The sequence below is a fragment of the Camelus ferus genome, chromosome 27, assembly GCF_009834535.1.
Source record: "Camelus ferus isolate YT-003-E chromosome 27, BCGSAC_Cfer_1.0, whole genome shotgun sequence".
Classification (NCBI taxonomy): Eukaryota; Metazoa; Chordata; class Mammalia; order Artiodactyla; family Camelidae; genus Camelus; species Camelus ferus.
Genome location: NC_045722.1, coordinates 17702863 through 17720793, shown reverse-complemented (window position 1 = coordinate 17720793; position 17931 = coordinate 17702863). Strand labels below are relative to the sequence as shown.

At 42.5% G+C, this 17931-nt stretch overlaps 1 long non-coding RNA gene across 1 annotated transcript; it reads right to left on the bottom strand.

Moving 5' to 3' along the window:
- Nucleotides 1–2229: 2229 nt before the first annotated feature.
- On the bottom strand, nt 2230–17641 carry LOC116660227. Its single transcript, XR_004315633.1, has 3 exons — nt 17432–17641; nt 6016–7288; nt 2230–5021 (listed from the first exon to the last, which is right to left on the bottom strand). It is a non-coding gene; the product is annotated as an uncharacterized LOC116660227 (long non-coding RNA).
- Between the last annotated feature and the right edge of the window lie 290 nt (nt 17642–17931).

Genomic DNA, 17931 nt, shown 5'->3' with positions numbered 1-17931 from the left:
AGCCACAGACTGAGATTCCAACCCAAGTCCTTCACTCTCTCTTCAGCGTAGTTTCCCAACTTAGCCTATTGTTATTTGGGGCAGGATAATTCTTTGTTGCGTGGGAGTGGGGAGGAGGGCCACCACATGCCGTCGGCATCCCTCTAACCAAATTATGGCAACCAAAAAGAACTGAAAGTGTCTCCAGACACTGCCAAATGTCCCTCGGGACGCAAAAATCACCCCAGTTGAGAACCACTGTTCTCATATTTACGTACATACAAACTGATGCATGAAGAGAAAGAAAAATGTTTAAGTGGGCTGGTCTGTGAAACTGATTACATTTCAGGATGATTTTCTGTTGTTGTTGCTCTTGGAGTGAATTAGAGTTTTGAACAATAAAACCCTGAATTTTAAGAGAACGCCACAGTGTCCTCAGTTGAGTTATCCCAGAATATCTCCTAGAATAAGGGGAAAACATGGTAGCTAGGAGATTTCTGATTAGTTAGGTTAAATTGGATAGGAGTTCATGAAAATTCAAAATTTTTCCTCCTAGTTGTCTATCTAACTACAATGAGGAAGGAGTTTTTCATATTTGCCCAATGGGGTCTTCAAGCACTGAATAGAGGCAGTCTTTGGAGAGATTTTGACATATATTTCCCATTTTGGGGTTGAGAAATCAACCACAGAAGACAGACACACTTGGAAAGGCCACAACAGCTGAGCCTATAAAAATATCACCATTGCTCAGCCTAAGGAGATAGCTGATATCCAAGGAGACTCACATCTCACAAAATGGTACGTGGCAGCTTCCTACTCCAAATGAGATGGATGTTTCTAAAGAAAGAGAATATGACCCATAGCCAAGGTGAAAGAAAGCAGAAGCAAATAAAACATGACCTTCAGAACTCTGCAAAAGAGTGTCTGTCCACCCCACATTATACCCCACTGCCCGATGAGACCTGCTCCCCCCAAGTCAGTCAGAACTGCTGCCTGCATCTTGGCAAAGACTTTGGAGTGCCCGTGTGGTCTTTAAGCATTTCATATCTCCGTGTGGCTGGACTTGTCCATATCAGGCAGGGCTGTGACAGTAAAGAGCCATTCACGTTTCCCCCTGTGACCAATCCCATCAACACTCACATACTGGAAAGACGCCATAAATACTGTTCACTCATTTTGTAGCGTGGAATAAAAGGTCTTTCCAGGAAGTTATTATCAACGGTCTGTAAAGAAAGGGGTCAGAGCTTTGCTTCCTCCCCTAGCTGTGGGAGTCACCCCAGCCTGGCTGGGACAAGTGAAGGGGTTGTGCAAGAAGGAAGCCCTACCCAGTCTGGGGGGGTGGGGGGGCCCAGGGTCCCCCCTCATGACCTGACCAAGATATCTCCATTATCACCAGGTCCTGCAGAAAGTGTACTTGCCGGAAACCCAGGGAAAGGGAGGGAGCGGAGACAAAACTGTTCACCTGCAGAGAAATGTCACAGTGTCCTTCAAACCCAGAACTGGAAGTTCTCAAAACCCCTCCCCACAAAGGAAGACTGCTTCCCCTCTCCCTGGAATGGCCCAGCCTTGTCCCGCCCCTCCCTCCCCCCCTCCCCTCCCCCCTCCCCTCCCCCCACCACCCAGAGCACCAAGACTCCCATTCTGGAAACTTGCTGGCTGAAGAAAAGTTACCTTGGCACTTGTCTTAAGTATTGACTATCTGTCTTGAGGGTGAGGGCTGTAAATTCTCTCGCCTAAGATCCAAGTCGATTTGTTATCAAATCAGGCATTGAGAAGCTGATTCATTGCTATTCAGCGCTTTGCTGATTTATATGCAGAATGTAAAACAGATGCCTTATGTGATACATATTTATGGTGAGTGCTGTTCTAGGAAGATTTATTGCGGATCCCTTTGTCGGGGTTTGCACGAGCAGAGCCATGATTGCTTGTGTTTCCTCTCAGCTGCCAATGCCAAACTCATTAAAAAGAGGTGTGACTATTAATATACATTGTAATCCTGACAGGCTCTAATTTATAACACCCTGGCCGGTTGGAGTATTCTCCTGACTTGAGAGGTGGTGTCTGCATTTCCTTTTCTGGAGCTAAATGGTACAAATAGAGACATATCTTCTCCCTTGGTCCCTCTCTCCTCTCTCTCTCTCTCTCTCTCTCTCTCAGTTTCTCCCCCTCTCTCTCCCTCTCGCATATCTCTTTGTCTTTTCCAGGCATCTAAGTCAAGTCACAATGTGCTGGAAAAAAAGCCAAATTCTATGTGATCTTTTTTTTTTTTCCTTCCAGGTCAAATACGCCAAGGGTTTAGAACAGTGCAGAGCTGTGCTTTAATGCCCTGTAAGCACGTGTTCTTGTCCCCGCTGGCATGCCATCTCTCTAGGCTGAGCTTACAAGGAAGAAGTTTGGAACAGATCACATCAAGCATGCTTGGCAGTGGTCGTGTCCGACTTGAGGCCCCAGAGTTGAGCAGTATATGTTGTTCTGTGCCTGAGAACTGGAAATCCACTGCCCAAAGGGGACCATCAGGGAGAGACATGTGACTGATAGCATTAATCAGGTGAAGGATGGAGGAAGATACAGTGTTAACTGACAGAGCTGGCAGGGGATCCCAGGCCAATGAGAAACTCTGCACCTGGGAAGCGATTTGACCAGTGGGCTTGGATGGGAGTAGAGTAATGACACGAGACAAACAGCGCCTGGGAAAACAGCTTTTCTTCATCCTAAATTTGAGATAAGTAGTTCCTAGAGAGAGAGAAACAGTGTGTGTAGCCACAGCATTTATCTGAGTGTTGGTCGCCCCTGAAAAGCAACTTAAAGAGATGCTGGGGAAAGTCACCATTTATGAATGTGTTTTTAATGATTCCATGAAAGAAGTTTTGGCTCAAATCGATTGGCTATCAAATCTCAAAAAGCTAGACAGATAGAAATAAGACAATTGGACTACCATCTTCCCCCACGCTCTATAAGCAGGGCTGGGGACATGGTGAGGGGAGTGAAGGCACCAAAAAAATGGATAATCAAGATAAATAATATTTGAATGCAATACGCTCAGAATCAAAATTAATGCAAAAATCCATAAGGAACAAAATATCAAAATGTAAAATAAAGACAAGATCGGTATTACTGAGTTTCCTGTTGCCTCGGGGTCCCATGTGGCTGGTGAAAATCACTGCTGCTCCTTTAGTAATATTTATATTATATTTGTCTAGTAGTATTTATTATTATTTAAAATTGATAGGCCTCACTTACCTCCCCCTCAATCCCAGCTGAGGTGAAGAAAACTTCTTTTAGCTTTCTGTGGCCTGAGCCTAGTCCCTTTCACTTTGTAGGAAACCATTCCAGAATGGATGAGGGCGATGGTGATGGTGATGTGTGGAAAACCCAAGAATGACTTCAAAATGAGGCCACCCTTTACATCTCTTAAAATCCACATAGCCAAGTGTCACCAAAGCATTTCTAAATTGCAGTGGATTTTCTTTGGTAACCAATGAATGGGAATTCAAAAAGATGATGAATTGGGGGAGGGTGTAGCTCAGTGGTAGAGCACATGCTTAGCATGCACGAGGTCCTTGGTTCAATCCCCAGGATGGCCATTAAAATAAGCAAACAAATAAATAAATAAACCTAATTACCTCCCCCCCAAAAAAAGAAAAAAATAAAATAATGGTTTCTTTACGTCCCATTAATTTGTCCAGGCCATCCTGTATTTCTAGAAAGTATCCCTGTGGAAATCACTGAGACATGTTGAATGACTGAAAATGAAATACATATATAATCTGTATGTCATGGACATTTAAAAAAAAGATGTCATCCAAATTCCATGCATCACCTTTGGCCAGAGTTCTAGAAACAGCCACATCAGTGACACCAGGAGACCAATGTCATTTTGGGTTGTTTTCAGACTAAATTCTGCAAGGAGGAGAAAGAAAGTCTGCAATCCTAACACACCACAAAATGTTCTAGGCTTCCTAATATACAAAAAAGAAAAAGAAAAAAAATTGGCATCTGAGATGTCCTAGTATGAATAATTTTTGCCTGTGTGAACAGGGCTGAAAATTTCTTTTTCTAATTAAACTCCCATGAGACCCAAGCCGCCTTGGAGCTAGTCTTAGTCAGAGAACGCTTTTCTCCTCTCCTCCTCCTCTGCCTCCTCCCCTTCCAGTTTGTAGAGAGCTTCCCAGAACCCTACTCAAAATCTCAGCGATGTCAGCAGCCTCTTTCAAACCACATGGAGAGGGTGGGGAGCTGTACAGCAGGAGAAGTGATAAGAAGCGAGCGCTTCCCCGGCTCCCACAGCGTCACGTGCTTCCCTAGAGCAGTTTTTCAAGAACGGAATTAAATTGACATGGTTGTAACCCAGCTGACATGCTTCGCAATAAGAAAAGCCATCCAGTATATTAATTTTTGTTTTGGACCATTCTTTTTGAGTAAAGTGTTTGCCTATCACGGTGAAATAAATAAAATGATAGTCAGGATGCTTCTTCAAAAATGCTATTGATTGTTTGACATCAAAACAGACCCAGCATTATTTCCTGGAGAAAAAAAAAAATCTTGACTTCACGTCCTTTGAATTCCAGTCCATACACCTTTACAAACCAGGTACTAAACCTGCAGAACCAGTCTGAAAAAAGAAGCGTATCCGAAGGCTCCCCCAACTGCCCAGATACAGCCTGGTGGCAAAAGGGCTCAGGAAAACATGTAGCTGTGACGAGCAGTCAGATATGGGTAAGGAGAAAACCTCTCTCTTTGTCCGAAGGGGTGATCACATGTTGACAGCTGGAATTTACATGGCTCCTTATTCAACAAACTAGCGCCTTCCCTGCATTCCAACATCAGCAGCACAATAGTGGCACAGAAGAAAACTGACACATTACACACGGTCCAGCTGTCCCGTCCACTCTCCGTGGACGCCTCCGCCTCCTCCTCCTCAGTCTTCTCCATCTCTCTCCAACATGAGCTTTCCTTTGTGCAAGACCTAAGCATACAGGCGCGGGGAACGGTCCCTATATTACGAGTGCTTGATGTCACGTTGCTTTCATACGCTCGCCCGCCTGCAGGACATAAACTCTGCATTAAAGATGAAAAATAAATAACCAAACAAAACAAAGCCAGGACAGCGTAAAAAACCCGAACAAATCCCTTCGACTTTGTGGTCAGCTCCAAAGGAGCTGGGTGTGATCAGTGTTTCCCAAACCGAAAATCTTGTGCATATCTCAAACGCCCTTTTTTACCTTGGGTGAACGTGGCTTTCTTTATGAACTTGAACACTGAGGAAATGTGACCTGTGGAGTAGCCAGTGCTATAATTAGAATGGTTTTTATTGCCTTTTGTACAAGAATAGTCATCTGAGAAGAAAGGTCAGCTTCAACAATATCTGACAATACACAATGCTTTTTTGGAATATACATGTTTATGTATATATATATATGTGTGTATGTATATGTGTATGTGTGTGTATATGTATATATATATGTATATATTTCTGATTATTTTGCAACACCATACACTCCTTAGTTAAAAGCTGCCATTAAGAGGACTCAGAATTTTTCCAGGAAGGATTCCGTAATGGAAAAAATGCCTGTTTATAATTGGTTGAGCTTATTATCCAGGCAAGCACAGCAAAGTGCATGAAAGTTACATGGAATGATCCCGTGGTTTGTAAAACAGTCCATTCAGAATAGTTTTCCTGGGAAAATCCACGTTTCACTGATTATGAAGAAACTCATTAGTACTTCCCGCACTACACAAAATCCTTAAAATATGGGAAATTGGGGGGTGGGGGAAGGCTTTATGTATTATGAAGCAGTCATTAAACTTTAATCTCTACCACTAGGGGGCAGAATGAAGTTCTTTTCTAAACTGACGGCTAGGCAATCAACCATCACATCATTGTAACATTGAAGGCACTTCAAAAAGACTCAGATGTTTAACTATTGTGCTAGTGATCATACATTCATATTGGGCTGCAGGCCAAAAGAGAGAAGAAAAAAAAAAAAAAAAAGCCAGAGATTTGCAGCTGAAAAGCTATAAAGTGGTGAATTTTACCTTAGAGCAAAACCATCTTCAGTGACAAATTTCAAAGGCCATATGTATGCGATTTTCATGAAAAGCAGACGACCCTAAATTTCTTTGTTTAACTGGAAGCGATCTTCCTCGCAGAACAAGCAGGTTCTTTTCGGCAGTTTCCCTTGTTTATTGCGCTGTTACAAATTTCACTTCCCTTTCTAGTCCTACAATCAGGATTCTAGAAATGCTGTTTAATGCCAAAGGGTATTTCATTAACACTGCCACCTCCAGCGTCTTCAAGGGTATCACCTCAGGCACAACATTGCTGATGGAGAACGTTTAGAGTATTCTGATAAAATAGGTTTTTTTTTTTTTCCTTTTTCCCTTTTAAATGAAACCCTCCAACCCAACCTTTATTCCAGGCTAAGAGCTCAAACTTCCCAATTAGATTTTGCCCATACAGGATATTAGGAGTACTTCCCCCAAGTGGTTAAAACACTGGAAGTGATCAATCATTAGGATTATGAGCATTATTTCTCACAAATATAGAACTTCGATTCCTAGGACCTGTTCAGAGCATTTGCTTTTTAGACTTGATAGCCAGTTACTTCTAAGACACTCTGGAATATTTACACACCAAAACATAATCCATGGCGGGTTTTCTAAGTTAATAAATGGAAGGAATAGATTCAGGGTGACGGGGCCAAGTCCACCTGTCAGCTAGACACTCAGAGAGTTTGCAAATTCCAATTCCAATACATTTTGTTGTTTTTGAAAAGAAGCGAATGCAGTGCGCTTCTTCTTTTCACTAAATTGCGGTCCCAGGAAAGTTGGAAAGGCCACAAGTGAAGTGTTGGGTTTGGCGTCTCCCCTGCCCCCACCTTGTTTCCAAAGCACGAGACAGTTTTGTAAATAGAGATAGTGCCGAGAGGAATTCCATCTTCCTTTTTCCATCAGGAGTGTTACTTGATACGTATCAATATTTCCTGTCAGCTCCAACAAAGCAAAATCTTGGGCCTTCTGGTCTCTTTAGATGGCTAAATATCGTTTGCTTAAGTCAGCGCGTTCCAGACCTTTTATGTGGCCTGACAGTTGACTGGGAGAAGGCCCACTAACTTTCTTAAAGTGTGCAGTCATCCGTTTGGCGGCCGGCTCCGGGAGTTCCACATGAAATCCTCTTTAGATAAATTCATACTCGCCCAGGGTGATTAGCTTTCCAGCTTGGCTTGTCTTTAAAAGCAGGACCTTCGTGATCAATGTGGGGTCGACGTTGTCTTCGACGCCTTCAGTATTTCTACTGCAGGTTCCAAAGCTGGTGAAGAAAGATACAAGCAAAAAAAAAAAAAAAAAAGAAAGAAAGAAAAGAAAAGCAACTTTTTTTTCCCTCCCCAAAGATGACAGGCTGAAATTGACAACCTAATCCTTCAGGCTTGTCTTACTTACTGAAAGGCTCAAATAATGTCAAAAGAACCATCTGATAACAGTCTTCATGCCAAACCTAACAGCTTTATTGCAACAAGAGACTTTCACATTAAATTTCCATGTGTTTTCTCTCCACACTCTTTCTTAACTTCCCTGCCCACCCTCCCTGTGCGTGCATGTGTGCGTGTGTGTGCGTGTGTGTGTGTGTGTGTTTCCCCCCACCCCCCAAAGAAAGATAAGGCTTCTCTGCTTCAAAAACCAAGTAGAAACTGCTACAGAGGGCCAGCTGGGATAAAGTCAAATTAGTGGATTATTATTACCTTGGGGACATTGGAAATCGAGTTTGTTATTGGCACTTCCTGTTTCTGTGGGAGTCGTTAATAGCTAAAATTTAAAGGGTGTTGGCCAATCAACAGAATGTTATTTTCTTAAGTGGATAACTGCTATTTGTCTTTTTCTGCTTTGCTCCTGCTGCCACACTACCTGCCACCAGGTTTACCTCTAATTCTAAACTCCCACTTAATTAGAAATAAAGCCAGGCTTCACAGAAGCATAAAGAACGTTTTTCTTCAAATCTAGACTCTCCGACTAAGAGGGCAGGTGGGTGGGTTAGGAGGCTCCGTCTGACTAAGAAATCTTTTAAGAAAATGGTATCAAGTTGTTAAGCATACTTGAAAATACGATAAATACAGGCACTGTAATGTAAATAAGAGCAGCTCATTCTTTGCGTATTCTTTGGATGTTATGGAGAGAATGTTTGCAGTAAAATACAGATCCTTCTGTGCTTACACTTTGTGACATTCTTGCTGGGACAGTCTTACATTTGGAAGCTAAGGGATGCGTTTAAGAATTTTAAAGTCCATGTTTTTTTGTTTGTGTTTCAGTTAAGGATGGGCTTACTTCTCCATGTTCTGAAACCATTTTAAAGAAAAACAAAAACACATATACACACACACAAAAACAGACAAGAATCTTGCAGGGAACTCAGAGTAAAAACAAAAAAAAAAAATTTTTTCTGTTAAGTAAAATATTTCCCTAAGGTAAGTTACTTTTCCAAGGGAGTTACAGTACATCTCAGTTGAATACATCATACAGTTGAATAGCACCGTTTTTACTAGTCCGATTGATGTTTAGGAAAAAACAGTCTTGAAAATTAGCCTATTGTATAATTATGTGTCTGACTGGAAAAGCAAAGTGTCTCAGTTAAAAATATGGTTTTTTTTTAAAAAAAAAAAAGACTTCACCATTTCCTTCCAAACATTTGTTAATTTAATTGTGTTTACTCTTGGATCTGCATTCTTGGTCAGGTGACTAGACTGATAAAGGACAGACAGGGTTCTAGATTTCCACCTAAAGAAACTCTTATCCAGAGGTTAATCTGCTGGTAACCTTACCTACAAATATATGAGTTAAAAAAATTGGTATTTTTTACTAAGAGCTCTCACAGCATATTCCCTGACTACTTTTGAAAACTGTATCCACAATTTACATCACATCTCTAATAAACTCTGCACGGGGAGCTGCAGAACCTTCCAACAGATTCTGCCCAGTTTGCGTATTTTCTGCATTTCTATATTTAAAACAAATTCCCTACTCACCCACCCCCTCGTTGAATTCAGGGAAACACAAACAACTCATAAGCTTTGCACTGAAACCAGTTTGTTTTGCTTTCCTGCCTAGAATTGCTTTTGAAATTGTTCAGCAGTAAAGAAAAGGCTGTTGGTATTAACTTTAAACGCCAGCTACAAGCATATTGACTTCTTATTTATTCTAGGTTTTATTTTACCCCAAATCAAGGGACAATATATTTATTTATAATGGGTCTATGTCGTATACGGTATGTGAAATATCATATAAGTGATATAAACATATATGATATAAACTCATACGTATATATGAACTAAACCCATTATAAAAAGAACTTAAATTATGCAAAAACTAAAAATTCCAACTTTGGTGTTATGCTATGTCCATTTTGCAGATGGGGAAACTGAGATGAGATTACCGATCATGTGCATTAATATCAAAATCTGCTAGAAGCCTGGGAGTTTTTAACATCAGGAAACATACAAAAATGCCATCATTCCCAGCAAACCGATCCAGGCTGTTTTGTCAAAGGTGTGCCTGGGAGGTAGGGGCTGGAAAAGATAAATGCAAATTAAATCCAGTGGGGTTGGGGTGGAGGGGCATCTCTTCTTGAGGAGCAGGGTGGGAGGGAAATAGTCGTGCCCAAGTGTGTTCCTGTTTTTACAGAAACCCCTTCCGAGGCACCGAACTTGCCTGCTGCTCTGGAGAAACAAGGCGAATTATTTCAGCTCTCTCGGGCTTGGAGAGTGTGTTTGCAGGAGCATGCTCATAGCTGCAGTAATAAACATCTCCAGCTGCAAAAGCTCGGCTAAACAGGCCTGGGCACAAGGGTCCGAATTCCTTTCCTTTGACCATCTGAGATTTCCCCTGCAAAAGGCGAGTCGGGGAGCCGGCCCTGGAAGGGTCCCCGGGCCCCGAGCAGCCCTGCGCTGCTTCCCCAGAAACACGCGCCCTCCCCCCAGCCCGCCTCTCCACTTTTGTTTTATTTACGAATATGTTGCCAGAATTCCAATGAGTTATCTATTCTGTGGCCCCGTCCATTTTCCCACCGAGGCCTTGTCGCCGGCTGACTCAGGGTCCAGTCGCAACAGTGAGAAGAAAAGACGAGAGCCAAAGAATTCTTTTCAACTTTTTTTTTTTAGGTTTCACTCATTTCTCTCTCTGCCTCCCCGCCTGCCTCCTCCTCTCCCTGACTCCCTCCCCCCCGCCAGCCTCCTCCTGCTCCTTTACCCCTTTCTGTTACAAGATCGCTCAAATTGAAGCCCAGGAGGGTCCTATAGGGAATGCATAGGGTCCCTGGGAGAAAAAAGCCCCCAACAAGCTATACACCAGATGTATAACGTTATATGGTCAAACTGGCAAACACAAAAGCCCAAAAAACAAAAGGCGTGAATTAGGGAGAGGCATTCAAAGGCGTGTTTTCAAAACAGCCCGGCCAAGAGCCTGGTTCCCCCTCCTGAGACTAAATGCTTGAAAGAAAAGGTGCTAAAGAAAGAAAGGAAAAGAAAGAAAAAAAAAAAAGCCCATTTTTTCTAATTAGCTGAGGCCTAACAGGCACTGAATTTCGCAACTAGTTTTCATCAAGGGGGTTGTGGCTGGTGCAACTGAAAAAAATATGCTTTTGAAATCTGTGATGGGGGCCTTCCTTCCCTTCACTCCTCCTAGGGCTCTTTTTTTTTTCTCCCTGTCCCTGGCTTTTTGGGTTCTGCCTGGCTTCCTCCATCCACCCCATTTTTCACACCCCTCCCCCAAAGTACAAATATTATTTAGGTTTAAAAAGAGAGCACAAGGGAAAGCCACAATGGTGCTCAGGCTCGCCTTTCTGTCTCTTTGGCAGGGGGCTCTCCGTGCCAGAAACAGTCCCTCTGAGTTGCTATGAACCTCTGTCCAAAGCACGGCCAGCAGCAGAGGAGGGAAAGGTGTCTCTGCAGACCCAGGAGGGGCTGGGTGTGTGTGTGTGTGTGTGTGTGTGTGTGTGTGTGTGTGTGTTTTCCGTAAATGCTGGGATTAAGGTGAAAACCTCTCCATCACTGTGAATTTAAGATACTGGGAGGATGCTCTGTCGCTGTGACTTTTTCCCAGTGCAACCAGGCAGGTTTCAAGGCAGCTAGGTGCTATCCCCCAGCCAAGAGTTTGCCCCAGGCACCTTGCCAAAGGACACGGGCAGACGATCTGCATTTTTTTCAAATTCTTCCTGAAAGGGGACAAAACGGTGTCATGGCCAGGGACTGAGGGGTCCTCGGCTGCCTGATAAATTACGAACTTGCATTCTTCAATGTCATTTCTCATAAGAAAACACAACAGAACTCGTGGGCCAGAGCTGGTGGGCAGCCTGAGTTTTGCAGGGAGGCAACTTTAATTGCCACGCTGTCTGGCTCGGATGCCTGTGGTCCTGCATGGTGTGTTTTAATAACAAACGCTTGTTTTAATGAATTAGCCTTATTAGGGGCTCCTCATCTTCCTTCATAAAGAGCAGAGCTATTCTGAACTTCTCAATGCAACAGTCTCTGGATATGTTCACACTGAAGGGAGCGTGTGGGATTGCATACCCTCCCCTGTATTTTCATGAGGCATATATATATATATATTTTTTTTTTTTTTCGTGGCAGAAGAGTGAGGGGCAGAAAGGTAAGAAAACTACTGAGCTTGCATGTATGGGCCCTAGACAAACCCCAGACCATCAAAGATGCTTGCAAAATTACTGTGCTAAAAAATGTATTTGCATTTACAGCTGAACAACCAGGATTTTAGTTCGGTCACCTCCTGCTTTTTTTTTTTTTTTTTTTTTTTGATAAACCCGTGGCCTTGGCTAAAACAGATTCATTAGCTTTGATTAACCTTCTTTAACTAGAGTTAAAAACCCGCTGTAGACAGCTGGGCTACCAACGCAGCTTTAAGATACTTTATCATGTTTAAGACCCAATTACTGTTGCACTGAGTAAGAATAAAACATCACAGTAAACTGTGGAACAAACAGCCACCCTCACGTGCTTGGCAAATAATCATTAATTTATAACAGCAAGTTTCTCATTTCTGTGGTTTTTCTGATGGCTGCACTTAATTCAAGTTGAATACTCTGGAAAGTGATCCTGATGTAAGAAACCAGTTCCCCTGACCCCACTGGCTGTTGACTTATTTTTTTTTTTTCCCTTGTCTTACACCTTGAGTTTGGAGTCTCAGAAGGCTCTTTTATAGAGTTTAAACTAAAATAGGAAAAGGGGGAACTAAAGCTAAAATGGAATCTGTGAATCTAAGTCTGGGTGAGAGAGAGGATTAAAGTGTGATGGAAATTCAGAATTTTAGAACAAGTTGTCGATAACTGGAAACACTTTGAATTAGAAAATTTAAATATTAGAGAAACACAGCCTTTGGAAAATCAGCTTTAAGTTATTTAAAAAGTGTTCTTTATACGACACCCACAAACTTTCTAAGAGCTACGGCAAGGTCCATTTTGTGCATGTGGTCTAGAAAGAAACAGAGCGAGAGAGTAACTCTGGCACACAGTGAGTTAATTTTGGACAGGATTTGACTGAAACGGGAATAATGAACAGTGAGATACTGCAGCTTTCAGGCAAAACAGAGTAACAACAATTAAAAAAAGAGAGAGAGGGAAGAGAGGGGGGAAAACAATCTCCAGTCAGTTAACTAACAAGAGCAGTCCAGTGTTTGAAACAGATAAAACAGAGGCCACCAGGAACGATGCCGTGACCGCTGCATCCCGGCTTTGTGCCTGGATGCGGAAAGCGGACAACATTTGTGAGCCAACTGTCTGTGGGTTTCTTCTCATCTGCTTTAAAATATCTGGTTGTGCCGTATTTCCATAATAACCACAACCACACTCTCCCCTCTGAAAACCCCCCACAACAACAGATGTGTGTTCTAAAAGGAAATGGAGACACTGATATAATCAGACACTAGTTAGAGTGCTTTCATACTAAATTCTCCAGCAAATTCACAACAACAACAACAAAAAAAAAACCAAAACACCGCTCAACCACTGATGGAATTAATCTCAGATCCTTGATTATTTGAAGTTCTAGAAGTTTGCATTTTGCATTTTGTTTTTGAATGTATAGTGCTTTATTTATCAAACCGTGGTGTAATTTTCCCTTCAGTTTGAGGATGTGATTGTGAAACAAATAAATTGAAACTTACGGGCCAGTTCTCTCCAAATTTAGTTCCATTATCACTTTAAGAATGCACAGTACTTGATGATACAAAAGGGGTGTCTGTAGCTGGTTATTTAGTTGCTAAATCAGCAGTATGTTGGTTCTTTTATTGTTGGGGGTGTGTGTGTGTGTCAGTCTTTCTGTCTGTCTGTGAATATATGACAGCAATACATCTTCCAGATATTTAAGATCTTCTATTTTAAAGTGAGAAAGTAAGAAAGAAGTCTTGCAAAGACTTAAATAAAAAACAATAAAACATTTTAAATAAGGGCATACTTTAAAATAAGTTGGAAAGGGAAAGTAGTGGATTTTTTAAGTATCATATTTTATCAAGAGTACACCTTGATCATAGCTGTGACTTTCTGGTATGTCTCAATTGCATTTAAAGTATATTATGTATCACACATAATACTGGATATTTTAGATCATAAAAGAACGTGAAGTACCTTTGATTGTTTCTGGCAGTAAATAATTTTGGCCACAGTGCAGTAGCCCCTGGGTTTGACTTGGAATAGTTTAATTTAAACTTCTTCCTCCAAACATACTCTTAGAAATATGTCCACATAACTAAACTACAGTTGGGAGAGGAAAGTCGAATTGAGGATTCTCTTTGGCTTCTTGCTTCTATAGCTTTCTAACCTTAGAAGCTGGAAACACTTAACCCCAACCTACAGGTCCAGGCCTGAAATGACTCTGGAAATCATCCTGACCTGGGGCAGGGGGGGAATTCAGGGAGCTGTAGACCAGAAGTTCATCAGTCAAGCATGAAGTCCCCTTGGCCACTGGACAGTCTAGTCCTGATTTCTAGAGGCCAGGCTGCAGGCTTATCCCACAGGACAAGCCTTTCACACTTGGCCTAGTTTAATATACTCCCTCCTGCCCAAGGGCCCAAACTCAACTCATTACCTTGCTTTCTAGATGATGCAGTAAGTCCTCCTGGAGTCTAGCCTGCGTCCCATGCTTAGAGTTCCAAGAAGCTTTGCTGTTCTTACTCGATGCTGTTTGCTGTCTGTCTTGGACCTCTCTCCACACCTGTTCCTAGGCAGCCCTGAAGCCCTCCTTTGCCCTCCTGCTTTGACACAACTCCTTTTGGACCTTTCTAGAGGTCTAAATTGTTTAAAGACCTGCTTCCTCCTAGATCGGCCTCTGATGCTCTGTCAGAACCTGGTTCCAGCCAATTCTGCCCTGGCTGGCCTCTCTCATAACTTTCGGAACTGGGGCGAACTCCTAGCACAGAACATAAAGGAAGATGGAAAGGCAGCATCTGGGATCATTCAGTTGTCTCCTTACACACATCCCTTGTCCTAATGACCTCCAGATCCCTGAGGATCTCCTAGATCCTTAGTCCTTCTGTAACTATCCAGTCTCCACTTTGAACACCAGTCATCATGTCCAAAAACTGTGGGAATTTGTCTGCATTCCCAATGTACAATCCCAATGCCAGCCCTGCAGAAAATTTGTATAATCTGTGGCCTCAAACCAGAAGCATCAGCGCACTTTGCACAAATGCAGTAGCTGCCTGCAGCAGTCAGAGAGAGAGAGGTCGGCAGGCGGGCCAATTTCATAAGGAGGCAGTCCCCCGAGTCTGGGGGTTGAGAGTTCATCAGAGGAGGGGGAGAAGCCTATCCTTGGGACTTCTCTGTATAATCAAAGAGATAAGATGCTCAGCATGTGCCCTGTGAAACAGACCATACTGGGTTCCTAACCTGCTGCCTCTTCATTCTTAATGTGGATCAGGCCTTGGAGTTTAGGTAGCAGGCAGTGACATGATAAGACTCACCAAGACGGTGTCAGTGTCTACCTGCCAGAGTAATCGCCTTCTAACAATTGCCCTTTGAACACATCCAGGTGTCACCTTGGATAACTGACAGCTGAGTCATGATGGGAGTGGTGATTTGAATAGAATAGCATCTCCTGGCAAATTTTCATCTTAGAACTTCTAGATCGATGGTTTCCAAGCCTGACTACAATTAGAATCACTTGAGAAATACACACACACGCACACACACAAAGACCAACAAACAAAAATACGTACACGGCCAAGTTCCCCTCACTAACGGGTCCGGTTGAATCGGTCTGAGGTTGGGATCGCTATGGAAACGTGATTGAGAGAGATTCGGGGATTATTAATATTTCTACAAAGCTGAGAGCGGTATTTTACATCTTCAGCCAGCCAAATACGAGCCCAGCTATTGCTCTGCTGAACAACGTAAATCCCAAAAGGATCATCTACTTTCATCACCCCCTAAACTCACTTGTCCGTGCTTTCCCCACCAGTCAGCTGGCAGATGACCTCAGAGTCCCGCCCACCTCCACACGCCCATCTCTCAGGACCCACACTGTATAATTAAGGCACGGGTACAACTTGGTGGGCCTTTAAGGCAAAGGACCCTTTTCTTAAGTCCCAGCTAACCCTTGACTAACTGTCCTCCCTGATGTATCCAAATCTGGCTCTTTTCTTTCCAGATCACCGGAGCCCGATTTGTTCCCGGAACACTGCAATCCATCCTGCCCCTCTCCTGTTCCTGTACGGCCTGCCTCTGTTCCTTGAGAAGCTGCGGGAATGTTCGGCTGTAGACACTGCTAGTTATTAGGCCCAGAGTTAGAGGTTAGGAAGTTTTCTGTGAGATGCCAGCTTCAGAAAATATTTCCTGGTCGGGGATCTTCATATGTTTCTTTCCCAATTGCAACATCCCCTGGGGAACAGACCAGCTTTGTCTTCTCTGCGATCAGATTCAACTCCAGTCTGGTGGAACCCTTGACTTCTAGGTCTTGGTAAGTCAGGAAGGCAAGAAAAGCCTTCTTATTCATTAGTGAGCTGTAGATATGATAGTGAAACCTCCCAAGAACTGACAAATTTTCCACTAATTAGCTGTTTAGTATTCCTCCACCCCCTGCAAGTCATTCCCCAATGAGAAGGACAGCCAGCCCTCTGCTTTCAGCAAATTGAGTCTATAGGTCTATAAGAGCCTGAGATTTCTTATAAATTCATAGACTCTGACAATATCTAATAGTGCATGGCACCCTGCCATTTAGATAACACTTTCCATGCATTATCTCATTTAATCTTCACGGAAAGTGGCCGACTCACGACTGATGTACGTAAAAATAAGGAGGGAGGCACAGCACTTAACTACGTAGCATCGTTGAGAGGATGAAATAAGGTGACGTTTAGTGAGGTACCACACACAAGCTCTGTAGACATCTTTTTCATCTTCTCCAGAATGTGCCTGTGGCTTCTATAGAGCCAATCCACACAAAATCGTTGCCACATTATTTATTCTCCTCTCTCTTGGTATGAATAGGGCACAAAGTAGGAAGCTCGGCCAGGTGACCCTTAAGATCTCTCCTAGTCCTTTGTTAGGACTTTTTAAAATCAATGACCTAAGCATAAATTAGAACATTTCTAAATTATTTTTCCCCTGGGAGATTGTATGTTTTTAACTACCTCACAGATCAAAAAATGAACAAACAAACAAAAATGTAATTTGATGCTAGACCTCAGTACAGGGTAGCATTCAAGGGTTCTTCCCTTTGGTTTCAGGTTTTCAGGTGGTTTTCCTGAGCAGGTACACAATCACTGTTCTAGTCCTGGATGTAAATAGTGTACCTTTAAGGTAACCTGTGGTCCATTGTTATTTTGTCTTCTAGAAGAGCATATGAGATCACACGGGTTCATTAAGGTTTCCAAAATTTCTTACGCTCAATGGCTTTTTCACAAAAATGAAGAATTCCAGACTTGCTAACCGGAATTGTGCAACTCCTAACTGCTATGCAGGGAAAAGTGGCCCCTGTGAATGTATGAACACAGTCCACTATGAAGGAAGGGACATACCAATTTCTGGTGTCACCCCAGGACCACATCAGAGAGAGATACAGCCTCACTCCTGCCACCAAAGTTTAAAGTACCAGACTCTTTACTAACTGTAGGCAATTAGTAAGATTCGTCTGAACAGTCATTCATTCATTTAACAAACAGGTAAGCAGCAACCATCATGTGCCCTGTGTTATTTTAGGTGCTGTGGGCACCAAAGGGAATGAAATAGTAAAAAAAAATAAAAATAAAAGTAAAATAAAAAAAAAATTCCTGTTCTTAATGTGAATTTCTAAATTGAATCACTGAGTCTCCCTGTTTTAAGACCTGGAGATGGTGAAATTTTTCAAGAACTAAGGTAGGTGAGAAAAACAGTTTATGATTTTCTGATAGTATCCAAATTCACGATGCTGTTTATATTAGAGTGATGACAGTAAAAATGAATCAAAGGATAAATTTGTACCTCGGAAATCCCGTCGCCAGGACTGATGGTCAGCTCTGGAGTCTGCATGCAGAGACAGCTGTGTACAGACGACAGAGGTAGGACCAGCACGATGTGTATTCAGACACACAGCAGAGAAAGGTCATGCAGGCCCTCTCTGATCTCCCTTTAGTGCCTGGGGAGAAACACCAAGGTTATGGAAGTCAACTTCCAACAGTTCCCCTGGTCTTCTGTTCCATTCCCTAATTTTTGTGAAATGGCATTTAACATTTTGCTTTTGCTTAAAGTCAGGAGATTTTTGGTTGTGCTTTGGTTAATTTTTTTCTAAAATAAGTCTGGCTTTGATCCGGTCAATAAAAGTTGACCACAGAGCAGACAAAAATAAGCGTCTGAAGGTATGGTATGTTTCTCAGACTCTAGAAGTGACTTGAATTAGATTCAAGAAGGCAATGTACTCTTTCTTGTCCTGATATAAACCAACAAATAAACAATTCTAAAAGCCCAGTTCTACAGACATGAGA